The sequence below is a fragment of the Erinaceus europaeus genome, chromosome 6, assembly GCF_950295315.1.
Source record: "Erinaceus europaeus chromosome 6, mEriEur2.1, whole genome shotgun sequence".
Classification (NCBI taxonomy): Eukaryota; Metazoa; Chordata; class Mammalia; order Eulipotyphla; family Erinaceidae; genus Erinaceus; species Erinaceus europaeus.
This window is the reverse complement of record NC_080167.1, coordinates 19,622,401-19,644,184: the sequence shown is the minus strand read 5'-3', so window position 1 is coordinate 19,644,184 and position 21,784 is coordinate 19,622,401. Positions and strand designations below refer to the sequence as shown.

At 40.0% G+C, this 21,784-nt stretch overlaps 1 non-coding gene across 1 annotated transcript; it reads left to right on the top strand.

Moving 5' to 3' along the window:
* Positions 1-19,683: 19,683 nt before the first annotated feature.
* Positions 19,684-19,848, top strand: LOC132539204 (U1 spliceosomal RNA). The gene has a single exon (XR_009550496.1). It is a non-coding gene; the product is annotated as a U1 spliceosomal RNA (small nuclear RNA).
* The last annotated feature ends 1,936 nt before the right edge of the window (positions 19,849-21,784 follow it).

The following is a 21,784-nucleotide window of genomic DNA, read 5'->3' as shown; positions in this document are numbered from 1 at the left end:
ACAGAAAATCTAACAAAACCAGAAAATCAGAGTCCCGTGGAGTCCAACATTGATGTCATCTTACTGTACACCAGCTGCCTGACTTTAGTTATTTATGAAACAAATATTGAGTGGGCACTTTCTGTGGTCAAGCTGTGCTAACCGCACCTTCTCAGGTCCACATGAGTGACAAGCCAATTGATCAAGCTGGGAATCAAGGGGAGCATCTGGAGTCAGAATCCTTCCACCATGGTTTTGCCATCCTGCCTCTCGGAGCCGGGCCATGCCATGTAGACACAAATAACCTAGAAAGGAGTCACATGCCCCCTTTGCTTTATAGATGAGTTTGTATCTGTTTGCAAAGCAAGAGCTGCACAAATAGATATGCCATGCAAAAGAGCTCTCTGAGGTCAACAATGAAAATGGATAGTAGAGATAACCAGAAAGACATTTACTTATTTTTTGAGTGGGTGGGGTTATCACTGTGACTAGCAAGTTTTCTTCTTCTCCATGTAACTTCTTTTACCTCTACTCCTTCCCCTTTCCCTTCCCCCTCTCCTTCTCCTTCTTCTTCTTTTAAATAGAAGAGAGACAAATTTAGGGTGGGGGGAGAATAAAGGAATATCACCACAGCCCACTCAACCATTGTGAAGCTTTCCCCCACATATTGGTGCTCTCAAATGGTAACTAGGGGCTCGGACCCAGGTCCTCGAGTATGGTAAAGTGTGTTCTCAACTACGTAAGCCGTATCTCAGGCCACTAAAATATTTTCAGGAGATGTTCACTAGGACGTCATGCAGAAGTGAATAGATTGGTTTAAGAAGTAGTTCCAGGGGCAGGGCAGTGGTGCAACTGATCGAGTGCATGCACACATAGCAATGTACGGGGATCCAGTTTTAGTTACCTGGTCCCCAGCTCAGGGGAAAGCTTCACAAATGATGAAACAGTAATGCAGGTATCTCTTTCTGTCTTTCTCTCTCTCTCTCTTCCTCTTAGTCTCCCTTTCAATTTATCTGTCTCTATCCAAAATAAATAAATATTTTTAAAAGGAGTAGTTCCATAGACCAATACTGTGTGCACACAAATTCAAATAAGTAATTAATGCCCATGACTGTTCACATAGAAACACACATTCTGAAAAGAAGAAAATTGCCCTTATCCCACTGGGCCCTTCTAGGACTGGTTAAATAAACTTGAATTAACATCAGATTAGCAGCAGAAAAAGACCAAGTTCATTTTTTTTTTTTTTTTTGGCCTCCAGAGTTATTGTTTGGGCTCAGTGCCTGTACTACCAATCCACTGCTCCTGGAGACCATTTTTTTTTCCATCTTGTTGCCATTACCTTTCTTATTACTGGATAGGACAGAGAAAATTGAGAGAGGAGGAGAAGACAGAGAGGGGAAGAGAAAGACCTGCTTCACCACTTGTGAAGTGACTCCCCTGCAGTGGGGAGCCAGGGGTTGAATCCGGATCCTTACACCAATCCTTGCACTTTGTATTATGTGTGTTTAACTCACTGTGCTACCCACTGCCCCGACCAGCAGGGCAGTGAACAGGGGCTAGGAACCTAAAATACCTGGAATGATAGGGACAAGAGACACGAAAGAACGACAGCAAGACAAGTTTCTGATCAAGCTGCAAAATTTTATTGTGTTCACAGGCATTATAAGGCTTTGGGGAAGGAGAGGGAATGCTAGAGGGGGAGGAGGGGGAGCAAATTTCAAAGTGGAATGTTCCTTGCAACAAACAATGGCAGAAACCATGTTTATCACCACAACTGTGTGTTGACTCACTTAATTACTGATAAATGGTTTACCTGAGGGGAAATGGCCTGCCCAGGGGGGAATTAACACTTGTCTCGAGGGCTTCCATTGTTTCAAAGCTTATCATCTATCAAGCAGAGAAATGGCTCCTGGCAACCTACCGTCCAGCCCCCAAGCTCAGTTTCTTAAGGGGAATTGATAGGCATATGGACTCCAAAGAATATGAGGAAAAATAGGGGTTATATATCTTGAGATAAAGAATGGAGAGAGGAGAGAAACTTACTTGATTAGAAGAGAGACATATGACAAAGATCAGAGGCTCTGTAACTGGAGGTTTGTTCCAGCACATAGGTAGGTTTTGCAGATAGAAATGTACCTTAGTTTTAGTGAGACCCAAATTTCATTATTTATTTATTTATTTATTTATTTATTTATTCCCTTTTGTTGCCCTTGTTGCTTTGTTGTTGTAGTTACTGTTGTTATTCTTGATGTCATTTTTGGATAGGACAGAGAGAAATGGAGAGAGGACAGAGAGGAGAGAAAGATAGATGCATGCAGACCTGCTTCACAGTTTGTGAAGCGACTCCCCTGCAGGTGGGGATCCGGTGGGCTTGAACCAGGATCCTTAAGCCAGTCTTTGCACTTTGTGCCACCTGCGCTTAGCCCGCTGCTCTACCGCTTGACTCCCAATTTCATTCTCTTAAGGTAGAAAGGCAGCGATAACATTTCTCATGAATCTGCAGGGCCTGACTGAATTCAGCTTGAAATACTCCACAAATCAAAGCTGCAGGTCTTGAGGAGCTCTGTCCTTCAAGACACACAGAGGGGCGTCCACTTCTGAACTGCTTCAGCGATCAAAAAGGAAGAATTCACTTTGGAAGGATATCAAATGTGACCATGAAACAAAGTGGTGCCATTCAAAGACCTGTTAAGATAATGCAGGATGCATAAAAGGATTATCTATTTTCAACAAGACTCAATATTCTCCTGCTATTATTCAAAGACACATTTGCTCTTCTAGAGACTACAGCATTCTAGAGAAGTCATTTTCTTTTACTTTCTCACTCAGAAATGGCTTTGTACCTTCCCCCCATCCATTGTCACCTATGGTCATGGTATGCAAAGACATACAGATACACTCAAAGGCTGATTGGAAACACAGAAGTGGGAAGCAAAGTCAATACTAACTGCATAACGGAAATAATGTCTAGTTTCTGAGTAGGATTGCAGAAACAAAGCTCAACTCGCAGGCTCACACACACAGTGAATATTCTAAGAGGGAAAAATCTTCTGTTTCTAGCTTAAAATTAGGGAGAGGGTCACCCAGTCTCAGTGTCCATCTGCCATGACTTTGGAGTCCTGCCATCCTGAGTCCCATAGTGTGTTCTAAAGAAGGAACACAGGATTCTGTGCCTGGTGACATTCTAAAGTACATTTTCTAGAAACTGAAGGGATGATCTCCAAAACTAGTTTTTCATTTATTTATTTAATTTATCTTTGCCTCCAAGCTTATTGCTGAGACTCTGTGCTGGCACTAAGAATCCACTGCTCTCGGATGCCATTTTTCTTTCCCATCTATTGGCAGGACAGAGAGAAATTGAGAGAAGAGAGGGAGATAGAGATGGAGAGAGAGAGATAGATTCCCACAGACCTGTTGGATGGCTTGTGAAGTGTTCCCACTCCTGCAGGTGGGGGAGGCAGTGGGGGAACAAACCGGGTCCTTGCAGTTAGTACTATGTTGCTTAACGGGTGTGCCACCACCCAGTCCCCTATTTATTTTTTATTATTGATTTAATATTGATTCACAAAAATTGTAGAATAATAGAGGTATAATTCCATAAGATTCCTACTACCAGAGTTCTGTGTACCCATCCCCTCTAGTTCTCTCAAGCTTACTAATATGGGCTAACTCTTCAACACACACTCTCTCTTTCATATATATATATATATATGAAATATATATATATCCCCCTCATTGTTTTCAATGGTCCTGTCTTCACTTCCTTTCTATGCCATCTCTACACCTATTACTACTTTCAGGTGTGTTTCTTTATTTCCTCTTCTTTCTCAGATAAAAGAAATAGTGCCTGCCTTCTTCTAGTGTTTTCCAGATTTCCTTGCCTTTCAATGATATAAAAACAAGATTCCTAGAGTGCTGACCTGTGGCTTTGCACATGGGTTGTGAAGCAGACAGAGCTTCAGGTTCAAATCCTGTTCTCACCAGAAGACAGTGGTTCATCCCTGGGGGTGGATGGGAGGTTCTGCTGGTGGGAATTGTGTGGAGTTGTACCCCCATCATCCTATGGTCTTCTCAATATTTCCATTTTATAAATTTAAAAAAGAAAAGATTCCTGGTGACAAATGCTTCAGTCCTGGTGCTGGTGGAATAGGGGTACAGAGCCCACTGGTTAAACCAGATTATTCAATGAAAGAAAAAAAATATGAAATTTTATCCAGAGCCCAGAATTGAGGGTGCAGTGTGAAACTTCAAGGCTATAATTATAAGATGGAATCACTAATTCACTACATGAGAACTTTAGGAAACAACTTGTATCCTGGAATGAGTTAAATACGAAAGCTAAGATCCAGAAAAGAGTTCTAGAATTATAAGGCACAGGCAAACTGCAGTGTAATAAGGGACCCACCACTGCAATTTTCAAAATATCATCTAATTTTCTGTATCATTTTCTCACTGTTTCTAAGAACCTGGGAAGTCAGCAGGACTGAAGATTGTCTCTGACACTCCTAAAATGTATAGCATATGAATAGTGTAAATTTCATCCAAACAGCCAGATGGTTGGTCTAATTTACCAATCCCAGCTTGAGAAAGTTTGCAAGTACCCAGATGTTTGACATCACAAACACGGATCATTTGTGCAGACCCTACTTTCTGAGGCTTGCTCATCTCAAGGTTTGGCCCATGGCATCCAGATCTATGGCAATTAGTCTTCTTTGTGTGTGATTTTGTTAACTCCGTTTAGTTTTCTGGGATTTCTTGTGACACCAAGTGTGCAGTCATTGTGAAACTGAAATAAAGCTGAGACTTTCTAAGTGAAGAATTGAAAGTGATTCTTAGAAAAAAATAAAGTTCAGGTTATGATGTTAGGAGAATAAAGGTGCTGGAATGAAGCAATGTGATTAACAAAAGAATTGAGTACTGAATATCAAATCAAAGAAGCTTGTAATAATATCCCCACAGCTGAATCATCCACACCTAATGGCAAGTTTTCCCCACTTCGGTACATTTTCTGTATCTTTCACTCCTATTATTTTTGTAAAATATAACAACTTAAAGGTATAATTAAAAAAAAACACAACAAAGATAGTTGTTTTTGCTATCTGTCAATATAAAAAAATACCACCATCACTTATGTGGAATGCATCGAAGATTAAGTTTTCAAATTATACTAGAAACTAGCATTTCTTAGGACATGTAATAAAATAGTATGTTTTGTTTGCCAGGCATATGTCCAGTGCGTTCTTTTATTTCCTTGCCAAGTGGATTCTACTTTGAAGCATGCAGATCTTATTTCTAGTTGACATCATAAATCATCACAAGGTGTAAGCATGTTGAGATCTTTGGATTAATTGCCATCAGATTGACCAAGAAGGCCATCTATTCAATGCAGATTCAGAAGGAAATGTACTTTGTAAACCTGCTCTGATCTTCACTTTATTCGTTTCAGAAGTCTGGAGATCTAACTATGTCGCTGCCTGAGCTATTGAAGCTTAGCTGCAGAGTGAAGGACAGGGAGCAAGTTGGGAAGGAGCAGAAAATGCAATAGGATAGTATTTTGTTGTTTGCTCTTTATATTTTTTAATTTTTGTACACACATGCACACACACACACACACAAACACCCCATATTTGGAGACCACAGACCACACACACACACACACACACACACACACACACACACACACACACACACACACACACACCTAGCCATTCATTCCAACTGTGCTCACTTTGGGGGAAAGGTGACCTTAATGTTTTCACATTACTAAATAGACAGCATTAAGTGTGAGAGAATTTAGCATTCTGGGCTAATCAAGAGACTTGCAGTAAATCCACAGTGCTAAAATTAACTCATAAGTGAACTAAATCTTATAGATATTGTGAATTTTGTACACAGTTATAATGCTGTCAATATAAATTTAAGTTATTCAGGAATTTATTTTTTGAATACAGGATAATTTGGGAAGAATTCAGTAAAAGTGGCAGTGGGAACATAATCTTTTATTTTTAGTTGTTCCCCCTAAATGCCACTAAAGTAGAAGAGATTTAATTTATATTTAGGATATTGGCATGCAAGGGAAAAGAGATGAGAGAGGAGGAAATAGGAATATGACCAGGATGGGTGTTCAGTGGTAAGAGAGATAGAACTGGGTCATACACCAGCCTACTCTGGACACCAGAATAGTCCATTATGTCTCAGGTGAGAGGGAGAAGAAGAGAAAGAAAGGATAGCAAGGTCGATGGTGAAGGAGAAGAAGAGGATGTAAGATAAGAAGGGAGCAGGAAGACAAGGCAGAAAGATAACAGAAAATCATTTTCTGCCTTATATTATAGTCAAAGAGGCTGAGCCAACCAAGACTTAAGACTCAGAGACATATAGAATCTACCTATCTAAACAGGAGATGCAAAAAATTTGAAATCACTTTTAATCAATCATATGGAGTGAATGCTCAATTTTAACTGTGACTTTCCCTCCTCACCTGGCTATTTTTACTCAGTGAACAACCTTAACCACTGTACATGGCATCTCTTTTAGTAAGAGTTCACAGATAAGTCTCCCACTTTTCTAATACTTGTAAGTGAGCAAGATAAGGACAACAGTTGTTTTTCTCCTTCCCAAAGTGCTAACCACACCTCTGCTGATTCCCCAATTGACAAAGTCAAGAGAGATTCTAAATGAAATGAGTCAGTTATTCCCCCAAATGTATGACAATGACATTCACCCTGGACAGACTTCTTGGATACAACTAGGAAACCAGTTCAGATAATGCCAACTAATGGGCCAGATGATATAATTAACTTCTTAGTGGGCCTTCCCACCTATCTCATGAATTGATGACAATTTGGAGTTTAAATCACTTATGTGAGACCAGTAAAGGCACAGATCTCTGATAAAATAGAGCAGCTGGTAGTTTTCTTGTCTTACTCTATCATTGTCAATAGTCTTGCCTACAATAGAGAGCTACATGTTTCTCCTGGAGTGGACAGTCAGTCATCTGTCACTCATCACTTAATCAGCCCCTCTGTCTAACACTATAGAGCTTTTTATACTAAGCCCAGATTTGATACTAATATATATCAGAGCATAGTTCTGGTACATGCAATGCCTGGGATTGAATCAGGAATTTCATACTAGCAAGTCCAGTGCTCTCATCATTGTGCAACCTCCCAGACCATTGATGTTATTTTAAAAATTTATTTATTCCCTTTTGTTGTCCTTGTTGTTTTATTGTTGTAGTTATTGTTGATATCTGTAGTTGTTATTGGATAGGACAGAGAGAAATGGAGAGAGGAGGGGAAGACAGAGGGGGAGAGAAAGATAGACAGCTGCAGACCTGCTTCACTGCCTGTGAAGTGACTTCCCTGCAGGTGGGGGGCCAGGGGCTCGAACCAGTATCCTTAATCTGGTCCTTGTGCTTTGCACCACCTGCACTTTTGCGCTACTGCCTGACTCCCCATTGATGTTATTTTTGTGGATGCTATGTTACATGCAAAATAAATATTGCATGAACTCCAGCCCAAATATGTTGTAGCATGCAAACTCCTAAATTGTTTCCCCAGGGGTTTACACATATACAAAGAGACATATGTTCTTAAGAGATAAATAATAAAAAGAAGATATAAAAGCAGAAAAAAGAGAGCCAATTCAAATGAAGTGTGATTTTTTTTTTTTTTGGTAAAGTTGTGAAAACTTTTGTTATTATTTTCAAGAGGCTAACCAGCATTATATTAATTCCCTTCCCACATCTATAAATAAGAACAAACAACATCCAGAGAAGGCTAGTAACCCATTCACTGTCTCATCTTTGTTGCAGAACTAACAACTTTTACTGTGCTTACTAAATCATTTATTTTAATTGGGTTTATTTAGTAGGGTTGGATATTCCTTTCAAGGGTCCAAAACAGTGACTTCTCAAGAACAACCACCTTTATAGGTTTTCTGTTGCATGAAGACCAAAATTCAAAACACTGAGTGGAGATAGAAAAAAAAATGGAGAAAAATAAAAGCCACCAGTAGCGGTGCATTCATAGTACTGGCACCAAGTCCATATCATAACCCTGGAGGCAAAATAAATAAATAAATAAAAATGGCTTCATGCAAGAAGGGAGGTTTGCAAGACATAAGAATGCTAGTGAGAGTTTAAACATAAAGACTCATCCCAAGAACTCTCTGGTGGAAGACAAAGAAAGGAAATTTATAATGGAATGAATATAATATAGAATCTAAGACCTGTGGTTCATACTTTTGTAATGATGGCTGGTTTATTTTTTGCTATCTCTATTCCATTCTGGGCTTAATTTTTTTTCTCAGATATAGAGAGACAAAGACATGAATAGAGGAGCTGAGTGGTGGTGCACTGATTAAGTACATAGTATGAAATGTAAGAACCAGCACAAGGAACCTGGTTCAAGCCCCTGGGCTTCCCATCTGTAGGGGCTAGATTCAGGTCTGCAGGTAATCTATCTTTTTCTCTCATTTCCTATCTTCCTCTCCTGCCCTTTTCTCTCAGTTTCTCCCTGGCCTATACATAAATGTGAAAAAAAAAAAAGGCCTCCAGGAATAGTAGTTTCATAGTGCAGGCACTGAGCCCCAGTAATAACCCTGGAAGCAGAAAAAAATTAATAATAAAATAAAAAGAAAAAAAACTGACCACATGTAGCCAAATGCTGGTAACTAGCTTAAAGACTCATGGCTATTTTGCTACCATGATTTTTATATATCCAAACAATCTGCATTATAATAAACCTCCCATTTGTTAAGTTCCAGCCAAAGACCATTGAATTCTTTAGCTTTTTAACTACTATAGTGCTTCCTTTAAAAAAAATTATTTATTCTCTTTTGCTGCCATTGTTTTTTATTTATTGTTGTTGATATTGATGTCATCATTGTTGGATAAGACAGAGAGAAATGGAGAGAGGAGGGAAAACAGAGAGGGGGATAGAAAGATAGCCACCTGCAGACCTGCTTCACTGTGTGTGAAGTGACTCCTCTGCAGGTGGGGAGCTGGGGGCTTGAACAGGTATCTTTACAGGTCCTTGTGCTTTGTGCCACGTGCGCTTAACCTGCTGTGTTACCGCCTGAATCCCACTATAGTGCTTCTAATGAGAAATTTCTAGAAATAAAGAAATATTTGTAGGGAATTCACTCTAGGGGAGGGAAAAATCAGTTATATTCTCAAACAGAGTGGATTTTTCAAATGGGAGGGACTTTCATCTGCATGGACATCTCTGAATCTTAGACTGTTGAGAATTGACTCTTCTCTGGGTATCTAGTCCCAAGCACGAAGCCACACATAGAATAGGTACTAAGTAATCCTTTGGATTACCCTTCAAAATATCATTAAATTATGGGGTGGTATATATAGTCAATGTCTACAGATCTTGGGTGAAAAAAAATTGAGTCAAATATCCAGCTGAATGGGGCACATTTATTTAACCAGTTGCTCTGATGAAGAGGAGGAACTGGGTAGATATTCAGCTCTTGCAACACAGATAGCCCGAGAAACTAATTCCCTAATAGTTCAAGGTGTCCCAATATTGAGGGATCGAGAGCAGGAGAGGATTAGTCTTTGGTTTCTGAAGCATAGAACATAGATCTAAGGGATAGGATGCTATTTTCCTTTCAAACGTCAAAGACTGGCTCTTAGCAACTATACTTAGTTATTTGTAAGATAGAGAGGTGAATAGGGCAGATGTTGTATCTCTTCAAATGTCTTAGGCCATCCAGAGACCAGGGACTATCTTATGATCCTTGAACCCAAATATGCTTTTACTGAAGACAAGTGTGGAATTGGTATCTTCACATATGTGAATTACCAGATGAACTGTGAATGAATGAATGAGTGAATGAATGAATGGACAAATTTAGCTCTATGAGCCAAAAAGAAAATCTCTTGGAAATGAAAGGGTTATAAAATTGAAAGTTTGAATGTTTGGGTCAGGGTGGTGGGGCATCCAGTAGAGCTCACTCATTACTATGTTCGTTCAAGTCGTGTCATATGCTGGAGAGTATGTGTTTGTGGAGGGGGGTGGAGGTGGAAGCTTCTTGACTGATAAAGTAGTGCTGCAGGTATCTCTTTTCTCTCTCCCTCTCTGCTTTCCCTTTTCCATTCAATTTCTCTCTGCTTGTATAAAGAAAAGAGGGGGGGAAATAAAAAGAAAAGAAAGAGAAAGAAAGAAAGAAAGAAAGAGAGAGAGAGAGAAAAGAAGGGAGGGAGAGAAGGAGCAAACTGGGGAGATAACATATGGTTATGTGAAATACTTTGTACCTGAAGCTCTGAGGGTTTAGGTTCAGTCCTCAAATCACCATAAATCAGAACTGAGCAGCTCTGGCATCTCTCTCTCTCTCTCTCTCTCTCTATATATATATATATATATATATATATATATATGCATATGCATATATATATCATTAAAATAAATAAAATATTTTTAAAGAGGAGAGGAGAGGGGAGGGGAGGAGAGGGGAGGGGAGGAGAGGGGAGGGAAGGAGAGGGGAGGGGAGGGGAGGCACCACCAGGAGCAGTGGATTCCTTGTGCAAGCTAACCTTGGGGGCATAATAAACAAACTTTGAATGTTTAATCCAGCTCTTCCCCAGGGTTGGCATTCTGGTAGCCATTTTAGGAAGAGGATTATGAAGATGCGAGCAGTTGCATAGAGATGGACTCTAGTCAGTGCTGAATGACTGGGAGAACTTTTCAGGAAGTGATGATCATTCCTTGTGCTTCTGGATCCCTCCTGTCCATGTGGGCTAAAGAAGGGGAATAGGAAGGGGGAAACAACCCATGATATCGATATCGGGCCCTCCACAAAGGTAGGAAGGAGGTGAAGAACTAGAGGGTACCTGATTAAGGGATGGCAGTGGCTAATGAAGTACTGATGAAGATGCTGACTTGATTTCTGTTATCATTTGCATAGAAAGCAGTGTATGCCTAGGCATCCAGTTGATATTTTGAACACGAGTTCACAGATGCACACAAAGTTACACACCTATGATCAGGAGACACAAGGAATAATTAACTCTCTAATTCTCTCAGATTTCCTCTGAGTTGGGTACTGAAAATGCTAAGGGGAGAAAAGCTACTAAGCATGGTTAAATTCAATCTTAAGGAGATTTAGTCACATGTTAATCATTTCATTTCTGTGGTCCAGGAAATGGCACAGTGGATAAAGGGTTGGACTCTCAAGCATGGGGTCCTGAGTTCAATCCCCAGCAGCAGATGTATCAGAGTGATGTCTGGTCCTTTCTCTCTCCTCCTATCCTTCTCATAAATAAATAAGTAAATCAATATTTAAAAGTTTAATTTTACATTAAATCATTTGAGTAACTTCAATTAGATATTCTTCGAAACAGATTTGAATGTAGAGTTGATGAGAGTTTTTTTTTTATAACCAGGGATCAGGAAATATATTTTTATTTTAAAAATTTTTATTATTTTATTTGATAATAGTGGGGCTTTGTGAATATTGGTCCTCCCTGGGTGAACCAAAATGGCCCATCTCAAGAGTCTTATAATAATGACACATGCAAAGTTCCACTTCTTATGAAAGGGAACATATTCACTGGGTCTGGGGGCCAGGGCCTTGTCATTAACAGAGGAGATCATTCTGCTATTCTATAGGACACATTTTTTCTTAGCTCCTAACACATTCTTTTTTTCCTAAGCCTGCTTCTTCCACTATCAATCTTCTTCCTCTCTGTGAATAGCATCTGTTTTATTAAACTTTTTATTGACAAAAACTGGTCATGACTCTGATAGACTTCTCAAAGTCACAGCACCCTTGCTTTGCATTAAAAAAATAAAATAAAAGTAAAATCTTGCCTATTAAACAAATGCACATTTACAAAAATTAAGGAATAAACAGATGTCTCTCATTAGTAAAAGAAGGGGTTTCATTTTTGCCCGACTTTAAATTTCCTCCTTAATGCTCATCAATAAATGTGATGGGATAAAGACGTCAGTCAAATAATCAAACTGTGGAAACTCACACACTTTCTTCAGAGTTGAGACAAAGGACAGACCAGATGAACCAAACTGCACAAGGAGACAGCTGCCATTTTTAGCTTGCTCTGTGATCCTATGACCTTCCAATATTGTATTTGCATGGGAGTAGGTAGCATAATGGTTATGCAAACTCCAACACTTGAGGGTCTGAAGGCCTAGGTTCAATCCCCCGAAACACCTCTTCCATCATATTCCATATTCAGTCTCTGCACAGAGCTAATTGATTAGTGTTCTAATAAAAGAGGAAAAAAATGTATTCACATAAAACAATTTCCCTGGGGCCAAAAGGTGATGAAACTGGTTAAGTGCTCGTATAACAGTGCACAAGTACCCCGGTTCTAGCCCTTGATCCTCACCTGCAGGGGGAAAGCTTCATAAATGGGGAAGCAGGGCTGTAGATGTCTCTCTCCCACTCTACCTTCCCCTCCCCTCTTGATTTCTGTCTTTATCCAATAGTAAATAAATAAACAATTATCTTTAAAGACTTGATTAATTTGGTCAAGATTACAAAAGCAGGCTAGGACTAAACTTGACCTTCATGTGACCTTGTACTCTCCACCATATGTGTGCCTAGGGAATTTGATGGCGTGTCTTCTCACTAGGCTTCAAGCATGGTTTGTCTTTTTCACTGGGTGGACAAGGTTGCCAGGTTCATTTTCCTAGAAAAAGCAGTTGACAAAAATTAGAACAGCCTACAGGGCCAGGTGGGTGGTATGCAAGAGCAAAACATACTGGGAAGTTTTCTGAGGCTCACACTGTTTTACTTGTACTTTAAATCTTTTCCAAAGTCAATATGGGCCCTCCCATTCCTCTAGAATTAACTGGTCCTTTGCACTTGTATAAAGACAGAGATTCCAAAAATATTTTTTAACTTTCCTCCTTCTTCTTCTAGCGTTTGCCCTTCTTCCGTAGCCAGTCAACAGTGTCAGGTTGAGCCTGATGTCTGCTTGTTGCTGGCTTTGAAAGTGACTGGGATCCATGTGGATTCAGTCGGCTAGGAAGGATCGTCAGTTTCCCCAATAAATGGGTGGGTACTCACGGGATGCACCACGAGAAGGTCAATCCAATGCACAAGAAAGGACACATCGTAATTGTTGGTGTGAATTGGCCACCAGTGTTGGTGATCAAAGTGAATACTGGGAGATGTCCCCTGCACATCGGGGGGCCTCAGGTCCCCACGACTCACCACTGGGCATTTCTCTAAAAGAGAAGATGGGAAGTCTGTATTTTTTTCCCTTTATTGGGGAGCTAAATGGTTTATGGTCCACAGTAAAAAACAGTAGTCAGTACATGTATAACACTTTTTAGTTTTCTACATCACACTCTAAACCCCCACCTAGTTCGTCCTCTGCCATCATGTTTCAGGACCTGAACACTTCCCCCACACCGCCCTGCCCCAGAATCCTTTACTTTGATGTAATATACCTGGAAGTATTTATTTATTTTGCCTCCAGGGTTATTGTCGGGGCTCTGTGCCAGCACTACAAATTCACTGCTCCTGGAGGCCATCTTTTCTTTTTCCATTGGATAGGACAGAAAGGAATTGAGAAGGAAGGGCATTGGATAGGACAGAAAGAAATTGAGAAGGGAGGGGAAAATAGAAAAGAAGGTAGAAGGATAAACACCTGCAGATGTGCTTCATTGCTTGTCAAGCAACCCCCTTGCAAGTGGAGGAGAGCTGGGGACTCGAACTGGGATCCTTCTTGCATCCTTAGTACTATGTATGCTTAACCCCCCACAAGTCTGTATTTTTACACATCCCCTTCTAATTAGTTTCCCCCCAATGGACTAAGAGTATTCCTTCATGGTATTTTGAAAACATAACACAACTATAAACTGACTTTTGTGAGTAATTTCTCTGAACATCTAAATTCCAAAATTGAGACTAAGGGAAAGCACCACCTGTCGTATTCTGCATATTGTATTCTGCATATTGTATTCTGCATAATGTATTCTGCATAATGTATTCTGCATATTGTATTCTGCATTTGCAAGTTCAGTGCTGCCACAAGTTTTTTTTGTTTTTTTTTTGTCAAGAAGATAAAGTCCAATGTGGAACTGGTCTTAGTAGTTGAGTCAGAGTTCAGGAACCTTCACACATGCATTCCATAGATCTGAGATGCTACTTCATCCAGACATCTGAAGATGGAGTCTGGAACCTCTCACTCAAAGTCCAGAGGATGACTTTTGTGAGACCATAGGACTTTCTGGAAATTACTAGTTTACCATAACTGGATATGACAGACACACATAATCTCCGGGTTTCTGTGTGCCCTGGGAAAATAGTTATTGGACTAAAATTTACCTGGGATTAAGAGGGTCAAGGATTTCTGTTTGATTGGTTTACAGTTTTCTCTAGAAACTTATATAGTGGTAGCAGGTTGCATTAAAATGGAGACTACTTTACTTTTCCCCTCTTATTCATAGACAGAAAATTATGCCTTTCAATTCTTTATCCCATTATCAGATGTCAATATGACACATAAAAAGGAAAATCCCAAGCAGAGAGTCCCCATCCCTAGTCTAGGGTGGTGTATAAATTATAAGGAAATTGCTGCTATTTGATTAAACATCACTTCAAAACACTTCATTTTAAGAAATTCCTTCAACTGAAATTATAATTTTTCTAACCTTATTCTAGGGATACATGTGTGGGGAAAAACGATATGAAAAAAAGGAAAATGACTACAAACCAGAGGACAAAGTAAGAGAGTTACTATTGCTTAGTGCTCATTTACTCTAGATAGGAGATACCTGCCTGGGTGATGGCTCATGGTCAATAAGCATTGCCTGGGCCCAGCAGACCTGGGGAAGTGGGGGAGCCATCAGAATTACAGTTTGGGTCCTATCTGTAAGGTCTCTCCATTTCTGGATAGACTTTATGAAAAAAAATTGAATGTCATAAAAACTATACACAACGTCCACTACGAACTGCATCCTTTTATGTTATCCAAAGGCAAGGCTGTCCAACTTCTGTGAAAAGGCTTAGTTAATGTGTATATTTCAGAAACAATAGCTTTTGATAGGATCACTTGATAGTCATCAGTTGGTCACTCTTGAGTTGTTAAAATGGTGCCATTTGTCTTTTAGTGGAAGGATCCATCCTTATCAGAGAGAGGACACAGGTCCCATTACTGGATCTCCAGAGATAAATACAATGCATTAAATCAAGAGCTCATACTTCTACTGGAAGAGGACACTGTTTGTTTGTTTATTACAATGCCAGGGAATGACTTTCCCCAGGACAATCTTACTTGGTTATTTTTGTTTGTTTGTTTGTTTTTGCCTCCAGGGTTATCTTTGGGTCTATCAGTGCCAGCACCATGAATCCACTGCTCCTGGAGGCTATATTTTTCCCCTTTTTGTTGCCCTTGTTTTATCTTTGTTGTGGTTATTATTATTGTTGTTATTGATGTTGTTATTATTGGATAGGACAGAGAGAGATGGAGAGAGGAGGGGAAAACAGAGAGGGTAGAGAGAAAGATAGACACCTGTAGACCTGTTTCACTGCCTGGGAAGCGACCCCCCTGCAGGTGGGGAGCCGGGGTTCGAACCAGTGTCCTTAAACTGGTCCTTGCTCTTTGCACCACATGTGCTTAACATGTTTCGCTACTGCTCTACCCCCCCTTTTCTCCTTTTCCTTTTTTTCTTTTTTATTTCTTTTTCTTTTTATTTTTTTGCCACCAGGGTTGTGACTGGGACTCAGTGCCTACTGACCTCTACCACTCCTGGTAGACTTATTTCTTCCTTTAGACAGAAGCAGAGAAGTAGAGAGGAAGAGAGGAAGAGGGAGGGAGAGAGGGAGGGAAGTAGGTGGAGAGAGAGAGAGAGAGAGTGAGAGAGAGAGAGAGAGAGAGAGAGAGACCATACATCACTTGTACAACTTGACTCCCTGCAGGTGCACCGATATGGTGGCCCAGGGTTCGAACTGGGGTTTCTTTACATGTTCGCAAGTGTGCTCTACCAGGTGAGCCATCTGCTGGGCCCAATTTTTAATTCTTTTACTTTAGAGAAAAAGAGAGGGAGAGGGAAATAAACAGAGGTAGAACCAGACAAAGAGAGAAGAAAGGCAACACTACTACATCACCCATGGAGTTCATTTGGACCAGACTATGGTGTTGCCATGTGTTTCTGGGTGTCAAACCCAGGGCTTCATGGATCATGACCTCATGAAAAGTAAGGTATACACTCTACCAGCTGAGCTATTTCCCAGCTGAAAGATAGTTTCAGAAAGCCTGACTTTAATGAGATTCAGATAATTCATTTGATTTTTCAATTCCCTTCCCACTCCTTTAATCACACTAGAAGATATTCTCAGTTTGATGCTAATACATACTGAACACCTCTGGAATGCCAGCAAATCTTCCCTTTCAATGAAGAGAAAACTAATTTCAGGTCAGAGTTTATCAGTCAACTGAATCTAAATGGAATTTAGTAATATTATTTCACAGCCCTTATGGATGTAAAGGGTGTGAGTGAGGCTGTGTGTGACTAGTGAGTTCCAGTTCCATTTCTTGTAGGAATATCCCATTTCATTGAAGTGATGTAGTTCCATAGGCCCCAGTGGAGAACTGACTCAGGCTGTTAATTGATGTACTCCAATTCATTGACGAACCTCTTCCTATGTCCATGCTGGATCTGGGGAGATAGATTCTTGTACAAACCCACAGCAGATCAGAATTGAATCTTGGCTCGATTAGTCATGTCTGATATCAGAACATGGTGGGGGGGGGGGGAGGAACTTCTCAAGTTGGCAAAACTAATCAGTAATCTGCACTTTGTCTTCTTGTCCTGAGAAGCCTTTGCTATTGGTTCTTGGATACACTTGACCCTTTGTTAGAAGACTCCCTCCTCTAGAAAGATGTCTTCTCCTAGACCCCTTTCTATGAAAAAATCATCGTCACTAGCAGTGGACATATTTGATGTTTGATGAATCTGTTATGTTCATGAAGCATTTGCCATCTGACTTCATGTATATGGGACAAAGTCTCATTTCTTTCCTACACAGGAGAGACAAATACGTGGGTGCATACACAAACACACACACACACATTATTCACTCTTATTTTCATAATTGTTACTACTGGTCAGGTTGGTGGTGCTAGTGCACATGTTACCATAATTGTAACTACTGTTGGGGCTCGGGTGGTAGCACAGCAGGTTAAGTGCACATGGCGCAAAGCAAAGCACAAGGACTGGGTAAGGATCCTGGTTCGAGCCTCTGGCTCCCCACTTGCAGGGGGTTCACTTCACTGGTGGTGAAGCAGGTCTGCAGGTGTCTGTCTTTCTCTCCCCCTCTCTGTCTTCCCCTCCTCTCTCGATTTCCCTCTGTTCTATCCGACAACAACACCAACATCAGTGGCAACAATAACAATAATGCCAACAACAAGAGCAACAAAATGGGATAAAATGGCCTCCGTGAGGAGTGGATTCATGGTGCAAACATCAAGCCCCGGTGATAACCCTGGAGGCAAAAAGTAAATAAATAAATAAATAACTACTGTTCAAAATAATTTTCTCTTGCCTGTCAAGGGGTGTGTTGACAAGGCTTATTTTGAAATAGATACTGTGTCATAGAGTTCAGGAGAGAGAATTTTTCATAAGAACTAATTACAGAGGTGCCCAAGAACTCAAATCACAGAACAGGAGAGACTTAGAAAGAAACAATTACAGAAGGTGCCTTCAGACTGGAGGAATCAACCCGGAAGTTGGGACAGTGATGATGAAACTAAAACATAAAAATAGAAGTACTTGGAATCCAAGCTTCAAATTCACTCCCCAAGTTGGAGTCAGGCAAAGAAGATGTGATCTCCTCCAGGGGCATCAAATCACAGAGAGGACTGTCAGTGCCCAGAAATGGTGAGATTGTGGAGAGAAACATTTGATTTTCTCTCTGTCTTATCCCTCTAACTTTCCATTGGGGAGCTCTGCCCTCTTAAGGCAGTGAGTATGAGAGTAGGGGAAATAGTTCACAGCAGAAGCTGCTACCTCTTGCAGCAGAGCAGAGGAGACAGGAATGAAACAACTTCTGAAAAATCAAAGGCCAGTTATATCTTTGGTCATTCCTAGATCCTTCCTGTCTAGTTTGCCTATGGGATCCTCCGGTACACGTGTGGAACAAATAAGTAGTCTAGCATGGTGGCAGGGAAGCAAGAAACCTGTCACCTTATGCCACTTAAGAGATCTCAAGGGCACTGATTATGCTACACAGGAAAATGATCTTTATTTCTATTTTCTTTTCTAATTTCTTTATTGGGGGATTAATGTTTTACATTTGACAGTAAATATAACAGTTTGTACATGCATAACATTTCTCAGTTTTCCACATAGCAATACAACCCCCACTAGGTCCTCTGTCATCCTTTTTGGACCTGTATTCTTCCCCCCACCCACCCCAGAGTCTTTTACTTTGGTGCAATACACCAACTCCACTTCAGGTTCTACTTGTGTTTTCTCTTCTGATCTTGTTTTTCAACTTCTGCCTGAGAGTGAGATCATCCCCTATTCATCCTTCTGTTTCTGACTTATTTTACTTAGTATGATTTCTTCAAGCTCCATTCAAGATGGGCTGAAAATGGTGAAGTCACCATTTTTTATAGCTGAGTAGTATTCCATTGTATATATAAAGCACAACTTGCTCAGTCACTTATCTGTTGTTGGACACCTGGGTTGCTTCCAGGTCTTGACTATTACAAATTGTGCTGCTATGAACATAGGTATACACAAATCTTTTTTTGGATGGATGTTTTGGGTTCCTTAGGATATATCCCAAGGAGAAGAATTGCAGGAACATAGGGTAGGTCTATTTCTAGCCTTTTGAGAGTTCTACAGACTGCTCTCCACAGAGGTTGGACCAATTTACATTCCCACCAGCAGTGCAGGAGGGTTCCTTTGACCCCACAACCTCTCCAGCATTTGTTGCTGCTACCTTTCCTGATGTATGATATTCTCACAGGAGTGAAGTGGTTGGTATCTCATTGTTGTCTTTATTTGCATTTCTCTGACAATCAAAGACTTGGAACATTTTTTCATGTGTTTCTCGGTCTTTTGGATCTCTTCTGTGGTGAATATTCTGTCCATGTCCTCTTCTCATTTTTGGATGGGTTAAATTTTTTTCTGGTTGTTAAGTTTGGCAAGCTCTTTATATGTTTTGGTTATTAGCCTCTTGTCTGATGTATGACATGTAAATGTCTTCTCCCATTCTGTGAGGGGTCTCTTGGTTTAGGTAGTGGTTTCTTTTGCTGAGAAGAAGTTTTTAATTTGATGTAATCTCATAGATTTATACTTGCCTTAGTCATCTTTGTAATTGAATTCATTTCTATTTCTATTTTCTATACATTATGAATATACTCTTCTCTACATAGAAATTCCTAGACACTAACAATCCAAAAGCAGATGTCAAACCCATATGAACATATTTTTAAGAAAAGTATGTGCCTAATTTTGGGGTGACTGAATGTGGCTTCCTACTGATGGAGAGGGAAGGAACCTGCATGAGGTGTGTGTCTTGCTGAGTTAGTGGGCCAGACTGGAACCCCAAGTGGAGTTTATAATGGAACTGGAGGAAGCTTATAATGGAGCTTATAATGGTTATAATGGAACTGGAGGTTATAACATGGAGGTTATAATGGAACTGGAGGAAGCTCTGAGGTTATGGTGACTCTGTCCCTCTGTTGGTCTAAAAAAGTACCCAGGAATACTTACCTGGCAGGGGAGATAACATGATCATGAAGGTGGTTTTCCCAGGGCGAGGTGTATCTATTGTACTCCAGATGTGCTGACCCCTGTGATTTCTCCAAATGTGGGAAACTCGACTGTATAATTTGTGGTAGTGGGGGGACTGCTTTCATGCTCTCCCCTGTTTAAAGATAATAAAAATAAAAGAATAAAATTTTTAAAAGCATCCAGAAGTTGTAAAATCAAACATGTATAAGCCTCAGATATGGAAAAAAAAAGTTTTGTTTATCTGACCTATTTTTTTTTTCGATTTCTAAGTCCCCATTTCAACTCTTTGTGATGCAGAATACAGTAATCAAATGAATTACCTGTATGCATTTTTGTTTTCATAACTCAATAAAATGGTATCTTACAGATATTTATGAAGTTCTGCCCTCTTGAAGCAATGGGTATGAGAGTAAAGGAAATAGTTCACAGGGGAGCTGCTACATCTTGAAGCAGAGCAGAGGAGCTGGGAGTGGGTCTGAGGACAGACAGGAAAGAAACAACTTCTGAGAAATCAAAAGCATTTATGCTTGGGTCTTTCCCAGATCCTTCCTGTCCAGTTTGCCTATGGGATCCTCTGGTACATGTGTGGAACAAATAAGACAAATTCATAAGCACTATAATAGGATCATCATGACATTATGAGATGAGAAATGACTGTGAGAAATGTTTGTTTGCCTCCAGGGTTATCACTGGGCCATTTTTTCCACTTTATTTGCTAGGACAGAGAGCACTTGTGAGGGGAAAGGGAGATAGAGAGGGAGAGAGAAAGATAGACATGGGCAGACCTGCTCATGAAGCATTTTCCCTACAGGTGGGGAGAGGGGTTCAAACCCAGATCCTTGCTAATGGTAATATATGTGCTTAACAGAGAGTACCACTGCCTGAGATGCCTGAGTTCCCTGAGATGTTTTCATATTATGTAAAGACTTGCTGATTAATTTGTGACATATCATTTTTATGAAATTAGTTATACTATAACTTATTCATGTTCCATGGTCACATTTAACTGTTTAAGCCATGATGTCTCTGTTAGTTGTCTGTTACCTAGTGAAGCACATCTATCTATACCCTGGAGCTGACTTTTCAGTGAAAGGAGAAGAAAAAAAATTTCCTGAAAGAAGCATCATGGGACAAGGAGGTTGAGTCCAGAAGATGTCATGCACAAGGACTCGGGTTCAAGTCCCTGGTGTCCACCTGTGGAAGCTTTATGAGCAGTGAAGCAGGTCTGCCAGTGTCTCCCTTCCTTCCTTCTATATCTCCTCCATCTTCATTTATCTATGGCCTACCAAATAACACATAAATAATAAACATTTAAAGAGAAATATCCTACATAGGAAATCTTGAAAATGGGTTGCTTTAATATATATAAATATAGACAGATAGGGAAATAACAGTCAATCTATATGCAGTTTCCAGTGGAGGGGATGGACAGAGAACTCTGGTAGTGGAAAGGTGTGGAATTTTGTTCATGTTTCCTGTTACCTTATAATTTAGTAAATCAATATTAAATCACGAATAAAAATAATAAAAAGGAAAATGGATTGATTTAATTTTGCATGCATTCTTTGCTAAGAACAATGTACGACTAAGAATACCTATCCTAGAGTTCAGGTGGTGGCACCCTGGTTAAGTGCACATGTTACTATGCTCAGGGATGCGGGTTCAAGCCCCTGCTTGAAACCTGTTGAGGGAAAGTTCCAGGTGCAGTGAAGTGGGTTTCCTTTCTCTCCTTCTCTTTTCTCTCTGTCCTATCTAATAAAAAGATATAATAAAATTAAAAAATGGTGAATGGCCACTGGGAGTGTTGGAGTGGTGGATTTGTTGTACAAGCGTCAAGCCCCAGGGATAACTCTGGTAGAAAAAAAAAAGCGTAGAAAAGAAAGAAAGAAAATAAAAAGGAAAGGAAGAGAAAGAAGAAAAAATAGGAAAACCTGTCCTTTTGTCTATTTCAAAGTTTTAGAAACAACATTTTAACCATTTACAAATGCTTCCAAAAAATTTATTACCATCTCAAAAAAAAAAAGTAACTTAAATCAACTCTGTAGAAGGCTATGAGCCCAGTGCAGTCAGAT